General features: G+C 48.8%; 1 protein-coding gene across 1 annotated transcript in view; it reads right to left on the bottom strand.

Moving 5' to 3' along the window:
• Positions 1-12,644, bottom strand: part of cacna1db (calcium channel, voltage-dependent, L type, alpha 1D subunit, b) — a 529,322-nt gene that overhangs the window by 302,051 nt on the left and 214,627 nt on the right. The window lies entirely within an intron of this gene.

Raw genomic sequence — 12,644 nt, 5'->3', positions numbered from 1 at the left:
TTCTGAATCATGTAATTTTTCCTGCAGAGATAAGTAAATTTAATGATAGGGTAAGTAATCAATTCAAAGGCAGGCACAATAAAGGTGCAGTGAACACTGAGACCAGAGCTTCAATGACTTATTACGAACCAGCTTGCTTACCAAATTTGAAATAAAATTATTTCTGAAAGCTTCCTATTTAAATAGAAGTAAACTAAACAATAAAAACAGGATAATATTAAACTCAAAGGCAATTACTGAACAAAACTTTTACTAAATTATTAAGTGTTTTCAATTGAGCTTCACAGATGGAAAAAACTACAGCCCTGATTTTAGCCCAACCCACTCAGAAGGAACAGGGCAGGTAAGCAGTTAAAATCGTGAAAATCAACTAACCGCCTCCTTTCTGCTGGAAACCTGTCAACCGCCATTTTAGCTTCAAAGCTGACTTGGGTCGAAACGCACCCGCAGAAACAGGTGATTACCTCATTAATAACTTCAAATAGAGGTCCAATGACACCATTTGGAATCTGATGCGATTTTAACTGCGCAGGCCAGATGTCCCGTCCAGCAGCAAACCCACCAAATAAAAACTAGCAGGATTAGCTTCACAAACTGACTGACATGACTGCAAGCTGAATTTAAAGTCACACTCACCTGCAGGTACTTAGGTCATTAGGGTTTGTGCGCCATTGCAAGTAGTGCATTTCCAAGACAGTTCTCAGCTTCCACTTTGCTTCTTTCTGATTTTTTTAACCCCCTTACCTACCCTCATTAAGCACTCAATGCTCAACATGGATTCTATTTTTGCTTCATTCCTATGCAACATGTTGAAACAGGACCTGCTGCCTGCTGGACCTGGGGGCCATGCTTTGCCAGTGGCTGTTAAAGTCACCACCGCCCTTAACCTTTTTGCCACAGGCTCCTTCCAGGCTGCTACAGAGAACATCACCCCCATCTCCCAGTCTGCTGTGCACAGCTGCATCAAGCAGGTCACCAATGCGCTCCTTGGCAGAGCAAACCAGTACATTACCTTTGTGATGGGTACCAACAGACAGAATGAGACAGCTCTGGGATTTGCAGCAGTAGTCGGCTTCCCTCAATACAAGGGCATAATAGACTGTACTAATGTAGCTATCAGGGCAAAAGAAGATGAGCCAGCAGCTTATATGAACAGGAAGGGCTTCCACTCCATCAATGTTCAACTGGAATGTGATCACTGCAGAAAGATAATGCAAGTCTGCGCCAGTTTTGCTGGCAGCTGCCACAACGCAGCCATTCTGCAACACCCATGTCCCCCCATTTTTCCACCCATCCAGAAAAGTCAGAGGATGGCTGCTGGGGACTCTGGATGCCCCCTCCAGACATGACTTATTACATTCCTCGGTAATTCCACCATGGTTGAGCAACACAGTGCCATGGAACCACCAGAAACATTATAGAAGATACCATTAACATTTTGAAGCAAAGATTCAGGTGCCTTGCTCACTTTGGGAGCTCCCTAAAATATGGCTCAGACAAAGTGGGCGGCATCATTGTAGTTTGCTGCATTCTGCAAAACCTAGCAATGCAAAAAGATTGGAGCTGGAGGAGGCACAGCAACAAGAAGAGGCTTCATCAGATGAAGTCAATGCAGAACCACAAGGAGGACCAGCAGAACACATTGAAGTTTAAGAGGCCAGAGAGCAGTTGATCGAAGAGCACTTTCGGTAACCTCCTCAATCCCCTTGCCTGATAAATCAGAAAGAGCCCCTCAGCATGGATATGATAGTAAATGGCTCGACAAAGATGAATCAAATTGCGAGAGTAGGACAAGGAGAGACAGGCTCAAACCAGTAAAAGGTAACTTTGGGACTGATATCAGGAGATTCAGATTCTTCACAGAGAGATCAACACTTGGAATGGACTCCTGACAGAGTGGTGGAGGCGAGATCCCTGAAATCATTGAAGAACCAGTTGAATGCTGCAATGGGAGAGCCTATTGTGTCATTCTGGATGGATCAACTCCCTGTTGTTGCATGTGAGATTGCCCTTCAAGAAAGAAGGGTGTGGGTCAGTGTTAAAGTAGTGAAAAGTTCTGAGGATGTGCAAAATAGTGCTGATGGTGTATGAACGATGGCAGCAGTGTGAGGAGGTGAAGGAAGTAATAGTGAGGAGAGTAGCAGGTGCAGAAAGCTGCAGTAGGAACAGAAGGAAGTGGAGTGAAGTATGCTGCAGTGTGGAGGAGAGTGCTGGTAATTGGGGGAGAAGAGTTGTGATTGCTGGGGCTACAGGTAGTGCAAGGCTAAGCTGAGAGATATGAGTTAAGAGACATACCTTAGCTAGCCTTGTGAGGTCATTGAACTTGTTCCTGCATTGTAGCCATGTCCTGGGGGCGATGCTTCTTGCACTGCCTTATTCTGCCACATCTGATAATTTCCTGCCACCTGGTGGATAGAACATATCCCTCCTCCTGCCGACCTCATCTACCAATACTTCCAACACAGCATCAGAAAAATGGTGGGCCTTTGCAACTTCTCCAGCGCCTGTCATTATTGGCAATCTTCACAGACAGTTTTTTTTTATTCGTTCATGGGATGTGGGCGTCGCTGGTGAGGCCACCATTTATTGCCCATCCCTAAATGCCCTCGAGAAGGTGATGTTGAGCCGCCTTCTTCAACCGCTGCAGTCCATGTGATGAAGGTTCTCCCACAGTGCTGTTAGGAAGGGAGTTCCAGGATTTTGACCCAGCGACGATGAAGGAACGGTGATATTTTTCCAAGTCGGGATGGTGTGTGACTTGAAGTGGAACGTGCAGGTGGTGTTGTTCCCATGTGTCTGCTGCCCTTGTCCTTCTAGGTGGTAGAGGTCGCGGGTTTGGGAGGTGCTGTCGAAGAAGCCTTGGCGAGTTGCTGCAGTGCATCCTGTGGATGGTACACACTGCAGCCACTATGTGCCGGTGGTGAAGGGATTGAATGTTTAGGGTGGTGGATGGGGTGCCAATCAAGCGGGCTGCTTTGTCCTGGATGGTGTTGAGCTTCTTGGGTGTTGTTGGAGCTGCACTCATCCAGGCAAGTGGAGAGTATTGCATCACACTCCTGGCTTGTGCCTTGTAGATGGTGGAAAGGTTTTGGGGAGTCAGGAGGTGAGTCACTCGCCGCAGAATACCCAGCCTCTGACCTGCTCTTGTAGCCACTGTATTTATGTGGCTGGTCCAGTTAAGTTTCTGGTCAATGGTGACCCCCAGCATGTTGATGGTGGGGGATTCGGTGATGGTAATGCCGTTGAATGTCAAGGCAGGGTAGTTAGACTCTCTCTTGGAGATGGTCATTGCCTGGCACTTGTCTGGTGCCAATGTTACTTGCCACTTATCAGCACAAGCTTGGATGTTGTCCAGATCTTGCTGCATGCGGGCTCGGACTGCTTCATTATCTGAGGGGTTGCGAATGGAACTGAACACTGTGCAATCATCAGCGAACATCCCCATTTCTGACCTTATGATGGAGGGAAGGTCATTGATGAAGCAGCTGAAGATGGATGGGCCTAGGACACTGCCCTGAGGAACTCCTGCAGCAATGTCCTGGGGCTGAGATGATTGGCCTCCAACAACCACTACCATCTTCCTTTGTGCTAGGTATGACTCCAGCCACTGGAGAGTTTTCCCCGATTCCCATTGACTTCAATTTTACTAGGGCTCCTTGGTGTCACACTCAGTCAAATGCTGCCTTGATGTCAAGGGCAGTCAATCTCACCTCACCTCTGGAATTCTGCTCTTTTGTCCATGTTTGGACCAAGGCTGTAATGAGGTCTGGAGCCGAGTGGTCCTGGCGGAACCCAAACTGAGCATCGGTGAGCAGGTTATTGGTGAGTAAGTGCCGCTTGATAGCATTGTCGACGACACCTTCCATCACTTTGCTGATGATTGAGAGTAGACTGATGGGGCGGTAATTGGCCGGATTGGATTTATCCTGCTTTTTGTGGACAGGACATACCTGGGCAACTTTCCACATTGTCGGATAGATGCCAGTGTTGTAGCTGTACTGGAACAGTTTGGCTAGAGGCATGGCTAGTTCTGGAGCACAAGTCTTCAGCACTACAGCTGGGATGTTGTCGGGGCCCATAGCCTTTGCTGTATCCATTGCACTCAGCCGTTTCTTGATAGCACGTGGAGTGAATCGAATTGGCTGAAGACTGGCTTCTGTGATGGTGGGGATATCGGGAGGAGGTCAAGGTGGGTCATCCACTCGGCACTTCTGGCTGAAGATGGTTGCAAATGCTTCAGCCTTGTCTTTTGCACTCTCGTGCTGGACTCCGCCATCATTGAAGATGGGGATGTTTGCAGAGCCTCCTCCTCCCATTCGTTGTTTAATTGTCCACCACCATTCACGACTGGATGTGGCAGGACTGCAGATCTTTGATCTGATCCGTTGGTTGTGGAATCGCTTAGCTCTGTCTATAGCATGTTGCTTCCGCTGTTTAGCATGCATGTAGTCCTGAGTTGTAGCTTCACCAGGTTGGCACCCCATTTTTAGGTACACCTGATGCTGCTCCTGGCATGCTCTTCTACTCTTCTAATTGAACCAGGGTTGATCCCCTGACTTGTTGGTAATGGTAGAGTGAGGAATATGCCGGGCCATGAGGTTACAGATTGTGCTGGAATACAATTCTGCTGCTGCTGATGGCCCACAGCGCCTCATGGATGCCCAGTTTTGAGCTGCTAGATTTGTTCTGAATCTATCCCATTTAGCACGGTGATAGTGCCACACAACACGTTGGATGGTGTCCTCTGTGTGAAGACGGGACTTCGTCTTCACGAGGACAGTGCGGCCACAGCAGCTGGGGAATTGAAATACAATTAATTAAATAAAATCTGGAATTAAAAAAAGACTAACATCAGTAATGGTGGCCATGAAACTACCGGATTGTCATAAAAACCATCTGGTTCACTAATGCCCTTTAGGGAAGAAAACCTGCTGTCCTCACCGGGTCTTGCCTATATGTGACACCAGACCCACAGCAATGTGGTTGATTCTTAATTGCCCTCTGAAATGGCTTAGCAAACCACTCAGTTGTAAAATCTCGCTAAAAAAAGTCATAATAAGAATAAAATCGGATGGACCCCCTGGCATTGGACCACTGGGCACCGGACACGACAAAGGCAAACCAAGCCCAGTCGACCCTGCAAAGTTCTCCTCACTAACATCTGGGGACTTGTGCCAAAATTGGGAGAGCTGTCCCACAGACAAGTCAAGCAACAGCCTGACATAGCCATACTCACAGAATCATACCTTTCAGCCAATGTCCCAGACTCTTCCATCACCATCCCTGGCTATGTCCTGTGCCACCGGCGGGACAGACTGACCAGAGGTGGTGGTACAGTGATATATAGTCAGGAGGGAGTCACCCTGGGAGTCCTCAACATTGACTCCAGACCCCATGAAATCTCATGGCATCAGGTCAAACATGAGCAAGGGAACCTCCTGCTGATTACCACCTACTGTCCTCCCTCAGCTGATGAATCAGTCCTCCTCCACGTTGAGCACCACTTGGAGGAAGCACTGAGGGTAGCAAGGGCACAGAATGTACTCTGGGTGGGGGACTTCAATGTCCATCACCAAGAGTGGCTTGGTAGCATTACAACTGACCGAGCTGGCCGAGTCCTGAAGGACATAGCTGCCAGACTGGGGCTGCGGCAGGTGGTGAACGAACCAACACGAGGGAAAAATCTACTTGACCTCGTCCTCACCAATCTACCTGTCGCAGATGCATCTGTCCATGACAGTATTGGTAAGAGTTGCCTAAAACTAAAGTGCACCTCCCCTTTAAGAGGTGCAGGCTGCCTTTAAATGGTGTCAGTAACACACGATATTGACTCCATTAGGCGAGCCACCGGTGGCAGGAAGTCATCGAGAATGCCGCACAAACACTGCTCCAATGATCTTAACCCCCTGCCCGCACTATTCACGCCAGGTGGGGGTGGGGGTTTAAATCAGGCCTCATACGCCAGATGTCAGCTTTCTCGATGGCCAAAAAAAGTTCACAGCAAATGAGAAAGAATGCATAATTTGACATGATTGTCATTCATCCTACTGAGGAGACAGTATGGCTAACTTGAAGCCAAGTTCACAGAGGTAAATTATATGAACACTTCCAAAGTGGTTTAACAAATTTGTAGCATTTACATTGTAAACATCATATAATATGAGACAATATAGATGAATGCTCAGCATTAATATCTGGGAAAAAAAAGGTTCTGAATTAGCTGTAACAGTACAATGCAGCTGTGATCTGTCTCACAGCAAGACTTTTTAAAAAGGTCAAAAATGCTAGATCAGCAGCGTTCAACAGCCACAATGTGCTGACCACTTCAGATAGGTCTAGTTTGCTTTGCAGCATTCACGCAATAAACAGGTCATTTAACTCTTTCGGCTTCAGACTCTTAGGCCCGATATTACCAGGGAGGCGGGATGGTGGGGGGGAGCGACTGGGTGCGTGGGTAATCCGCCCAATGAAATCCGTCCGTTCCCCACGCGATTGCGCGTAAATTGAAGCCACTTACCGTGGCTTCCGGTTTCCTGTCATCAACCTGCGCAGCGGGCGGACTGCGCATCCGCATCACAGGCTGTCAGCTGGAGGAGCCCTATTTAAAGGGGAAGTCCTCCAATGCTGCTCCTGCAGCAACCAACCAAAAGTACAGCATGGAGCAGACCAGGGGAAAAGCTGCTCCCAGATTTAACGATGCCTTACTCCAGGTCCTACCGGATGGGGTGAGGAGGAGGAAGAGGGAGATTTTCTACCCAGTGGACAGGAGGAAGTGGCCTATCTCTGCCACCAAGAAGGCCTGGCTCGAGGTGGCAGAGGAGGTCACCAGCAGCAGCAACATCTCCTGCACCTGGATCCAGTGCAGGAAGCGCTTCAATGACCTAACTAGGTCAGCCAAAGTGAGTACCACTTACTCATTCTCCTACACTCCATCTTCCACATCACCGCCCCCACCCCATCCTTCTGCACTGCCAACATTACTCTATCACATCACTCATCACACCCACTCAAATCTCATCCTCAACTTACCTGCACTTACTCACCTCCCCAGTACTCATCCCACCACTACCACTCAACCCAAGCCTCATACAATGTCATGGCTCTGTCTCATACTCGCCCTCTGATGCATCTCTTTCACGACAGCCTCACCCAAACCAATGCATTTAGCGGTTGGCCACGTCACCATCCCTTACTCACGCCTCTCTACTTTCTCCCCTCATAGGAGAAGAGAGCCCAGAATGCACGGGAGAGGGCGAAGACCGGAGGGGGGCCGCAACATCAGGTCGTCCTCACGGACGCGGAGCATGGGGCTCTTGAAGTGAGCCGCACCCTCGACTGTCTGTCCGTCGGGGACGCTGAGACTGCCACCTGACAAACGGCTGGTGACAGAACTTTAACATTCAGCACTCACAATAGCAAATGATGTTAACATGCCTTGCCATCTTCAGCACCTCAACATCTGTCATCATGCTTAATATTGCCTTCTGTTCTCTTACGGGGCCTACAGCGACCGCCGTGACGGCAGACAGCGATTCCTCAGAGGACCTACCGTCCTCTGAGGGGGCACCGTCATATCTGAGCGAGCCATCCACCAGCGCAGGTACACACACCTCGGTGGGTACCCATCTTCAGTTATTTGGGGTCACCACACACGTGAGCACAAGCAGACACTAGTGGCAGGGGCAGCTGTGGAGAGTCCGCGTCGTGGAAGCACTCTTCTCCAGGCTCTGCTCAGCTGGACACAGATGCTGAACCCTGGGGGCCATCCTTTAAAAGGAGAATGATCGAGGGGCAGCAGCGCATTTGCGAGGTGCTGGAACAGGTGCCGGAACAGGTGCCACGTGCACTCTCCACAATCGCGCAGAGGATGGAGGAGTCCGACTCCTGCATGAGTGGAATGGTGGCACAGGTACAGGAGGGAATCTCTTGAGATACTATCACAGGGACGTGAGGGCATCTCTGAGATAGTGTCGCGGGTAAGTGCGGGAATGTCTGCGATGGAGGGAAGGCTAGCCTCCATCGAGCTTCAAGCACGGCTCACCAATAAGTCCATTGAGGCCCTGACAATGGCCCTTCGGACTCAGGGGGAGCAACTTTCTGCCACCTTAAACAGGCAGGCAGATACACTAGCACTGGCCTTACAAGGCTTCACGCGTCCTCCAAACTGTCATCCAGCAGGGTGGTAGGAGTGATGTTGGCCTGGCCCAGGAGAGGGATGATGGCGAAAGAGGACATGGAAGTGGGGACGCCACTCAAAGCGCTCCCACTCTCAACCTGTACCCGCAATGCTGCCTCCTCTCCAGGTGGTCGAGTCTGCCCCTGCACAGGTGCAGGTGGAGCAGTCTTTGGAGGGGCCATCTCGGGCACCAAAACCCAGAGGGCGTAGGCCCAAAGCATCAAATCGGTCAGGGCATGAATAAGAGCAACCTGCCACTACCTCTGCTGCAGCCACAGGGGAAGCACCACATCGGCGTACTCGTAAGCGTAAGGCAAAGGTTTTGTGAGCACAAAGGGGATGCACAAGGGTGTTTGACGGTTTGTCATGTTTTTTATTCATATTTGATTTTTGTTAATGGCACATTAAATATTATTATTGTCACCACTACTGCCACGTCTTGACCATTCTTGACTGGCTTGTGTAATAAGTCCCTTTCATGAGGTTCACCATGAACACCCACACTTGATGCCACCCATTGGGTCAGCCTACAGTGGGTGTATGTGTCGTTTCATGACTATTTTGTTCAGGTGCCTGTGGCGCAGCACTGTGTTGTGAAGCTCCACGTGGCGGAGGTGGACGGCGTGCCTGGCGAGGCTGGTGATGTTGCTCGTCCTCGGATGAAGTGATGAATGCAGCTAAGGCACCCCCCATCCTCACGGTGTGAGTTTGAGGGGGTCCGCAAAGTAGGTAAATGTGTTTGCACAGCAGAGTTTAGGGTATAAATTAATAATTTTGAGTGGAAAGACAAAGGTGTTGCAGCCAAAACTTTGTTTGAAGTGATAGAGTGCCCTGCTGCAATAAATGAGGTATTCTCCCCAACTGTCAAATAATCCTTTGCATCTCCCACTGGCTGTTGGCTGAAACACGTCTGCTCCAACAGGGAGTGTTTCCCACGCACGGGAAACACGCTGAGGATCCTTCAAAATTGCATCCCTGCCAAAATCTCCAGTCAACAAGGTTTGTCAAGTACCTCAACTACCTAAATAACAATGTAAATATCATCCCGCCGGTTTTAATTGCCGGTGGGAGTCCCACATGTTGGAGCTGCGCGCGCACCCGAACGCATCATTGGGGAACCCGGAAGTCAGCGTGTTGGAGCCGGGCTCCGAATCCGCTCCAGGATTCTAACATTTTAGGAGCCCACCCCAGCCCCCAATGCACCCGCTCGGCCATCCGAAAATCGGCCCCTTAGGCCCTGATATTTACAGGGAGGTGGGGAGGGAGTGGGGAGGAGATGTAGCGGCTGGGAAACCCGGAGGTCCTGCCGAATTTAATGGCAGGACCTGATTTAAATTTTTTGACTCCGTTTCCTGGCTGGCAGCCAGCCAGATTGAGGCGCTGGCTGGCTGTTGAACAGGAAGCCCACAGCACCAGGCCGTAGCCGGGGAGCAGAGAGGAGGGAGGAAGGGAGAGATCATGGTCCGTGGGAAAACGTGGGAGGGGGTCTGTGGGTAGAATCGGGGGAGAGGGGGTGACAGAGAGATCGGGGGGGGGGGCGCGTGGATAGATCGGGGTGGAAGGCCGTTGATAGATCGGTGGGGGATGGGTGTAGATAGGTCGGGGGGCGTGGATAGATTGGGGGAAGGGTGGTGTGAATAGATCGGCAGGTGGGGGGGCGGCGGGATAGATCGGCTGGTGGGGGATGGCAGGATAGATTAGGGGTTGTGGTGGGGTGGATAGATCGGGGGAGTGGGTGTGGTCGTGGCGTGTATATATCGGGAGGGGCTGGGAGAAGATCGCAGACCATGGATAGATCGGGGGGGGGGGGGTCTGATCATGGGATGGGGGTCTGATCACGGGGGTCCCCAATGGGGGTCCAATTGCGTGGAGTTGGAAACAGGTTTGCTTGAGGTGCTGGGTGGAAGTACTCCTACTCCTCCTGGCCCACAGGCAGTGCTGGAAAGGCACTTTCCTGCTGAATACAGCTGTTCTCCCCTCCCTTCAGCTACCGGATTTCACGAGCCCTGGGAAACCCAATTCGCAGCCATTAAATTTAAAACTGAGCCAAAATTTGAGGCACGCAGCCTCATTTAAATATTTAAATAATGAACCTGCTTCTGGAGGGCAGGTTAGTCACCCATCCCCCAACCCGCCTCCGTTAAAACTGGAAGTGAGCGCATTAGAGGCGGGTTGAGGTCGGGTTTCTCACTTTTGAATGTTTAATCCCCGCCTCGCCCCTCTCCCAACCGTCCTGGGAGATTAAAATTCCCCCCTTATCATTTGATCAGTTTTCCCATGTTCAGCATGGTCAAACAGAACGCTGTGCTGTTCTCTTGGGAGCTCAGCTCTAAACTAGCTCAGAAGGATGGGATGAAATTCTCCATGCTTTGAAATCTGTAAAAGTCCTAAATGAAATGTATTATGCTTGTGAACACAATGTTATTGGTGTGGATATCAGTTGCTGGCATTTGGTCAGAAATGGTAACGGATCTTCAGGAATTTCTCTTGACTGAACCTCAGTGAATACATTATTTTTTTGGACTAGTACCTTCCACAAAGCCTTGAACTATATTGAGTTGGTGGATCACTGTACACTTTGGAACAAACCCAGTAGTTTGCCCATGCTGAGTTCATTCTCCTAAAGATGGAGTAGGAATTGCTCTGGTTGCTATGTATAGCAACATTGTAAATACGGACATGAACAGTTCCTGTGGACAGTATTTCTGGCAAATCTTTTCACAGCTGTGCTGCTAAGAAAGGATTCTGTAAACTGTCTTTCAGCAGTTTCATGCAGGGAAATCTCTTTCTTCCCAACCTTCTATCACAGAGACTGTTTCAGGATCTTTTGACCATTTTTCCACTGAAAGAATTTGGAAAATAGAATTACTTTTAAATGTGAACAAAAATGAAAATATTGCAAATGCTGGAAATCTGAAACAAAAACAGAAAATGCTGGAAACATTCAGCAGGTCAAGCAGCATCTGTGGAGGACTCTTCGACAGGCTACATCACCAATACAGGTCGGTAGGCAGCCTGGTACTGTATCCTGCCACCAATATAAGGAGGCATCTGAGCGGAGTGGCTAGAAAAGACACATGAGCTGTCATCAGCAAAGAGGACAGCATTATAAAGGCAGATTCTAGCCATGGCGCTTAGCCTGCATCCTGGGTCCAAGTGCCTACTGATTAGTGGAAGGACAGACCTGAATGTAACAGCTAGATCCTGCAGATCCTGAGAGATAGCACCTCCAGATTCTATCCAAACAGCCCCCCCCAAGGCTAATGGTCAAAACATCCATTTTGGATGCACTGATTGGTCTGAAGGCTTCTGTCAAGGGAATGGATACAAATGTTCATTGTGCCATGATTCGCTCCAGGTAGCACTGCATTGTGTCGAATCATTCTCAGATACGGACACTGAGGATGGTATTGGACTCTGCCGTGATCCCTGCCATCTGTCTCAAGTCCTCCGAGATGATCCTCATTGAATCCATGTGAGTGTGATGCTCATCCAGCATCCTTCTTTTTAGAGCAAGACCCCAGAGATCTGAGTCCACAGCTCAGGAGTCAGAGGCTGATTTCTTCGTGCCTCTGCTTCCCACTGTCAGATCCTAGCCTCCAAACCTAAACAGCTCATCCTTCCTGATCTGTATCTCCATTAGGAGAACATGCAGGTCAGAATTCAGAATTCATAAGGGAAAAAAAACATTAGTGGGCGTAGTATATAGGCCTCCTAATAGTTGCAACTCTGCTGGAAGAAGTATTAATCAGGAAATAGTCGGGGCATGTAATAAGGGAACAGCCATAATTATGGGGGATTTTAATTATCATATTAACTGGACAAATCAAATTGGGCAGAGCAGCCTTGAGGACGAGTTCATTGAGTGCATCAGGGATGGATTTCTTGAGCAGTATGTAACTGATCCTACAAGGGGGCAGGCAACCTTGGACCTGGTCCTGTGTAATGAGTCAGGATTAATTAATAATGTCCTAGTTAAGGATCCCCTTGGAATGAGCGACCACAACATGGTTACATTCCATATCCAATTAGAGGGTGAGAAGGTTGATTCTCAAACAAGCGTACTGAGCTTGAATAAAGGAGACTATGATGGTATGAGAGTGGAATTGATTAAAGTGGACTGGGAAAATAGATTAAAGGGTAAGACGGTACATGAGCAGTGGTGTTCATTTAGGGAGTTATTTTACAACTTTCAAAATAAATATATTCCACTGAGGAAAAAAGGGTGTAAAAGAAATGACAGCCACCCGTGGCTAAGTAAAGAAATCAAGGATAGTATCCGACTAAAAACAAGGACATATAAGGTAGCCAAACTTAGTGGGAGGATAGAAGATTGGGAATTCTTCAAAAGACAGCAAAAAGTAACTAAAGGATTGATTAAGAAAGGGAAGTTAGATTATGAAAAGAAATTAGCAAAAAATATAAAAACAGATAGCAAGAGTTTCTATAGTTATATAAAAAGAAAAAG

The sequence above is a fragment of the Heptranchias perlo genome, chromosome 17 (genome assembly GCF_035084215.1).
Source record: "Heptranchias perlo isolate sHepPer1 chromosome 17, sHepPer1.hap1, whole genome shotgun sequence".
Classification (NCBI taxonomy): domain Eukaryota; kingdom Metazoa; phylum Chordata; class Chondrichthyes; order Hexanchiformes; family Hexanchidae; genus Heptranchias; species Heptranchias perlo.
Note: the sequence above shows the minus strand (reverse complement) of the source record. Positions and strands in the feature narration are given on the sequence as shown.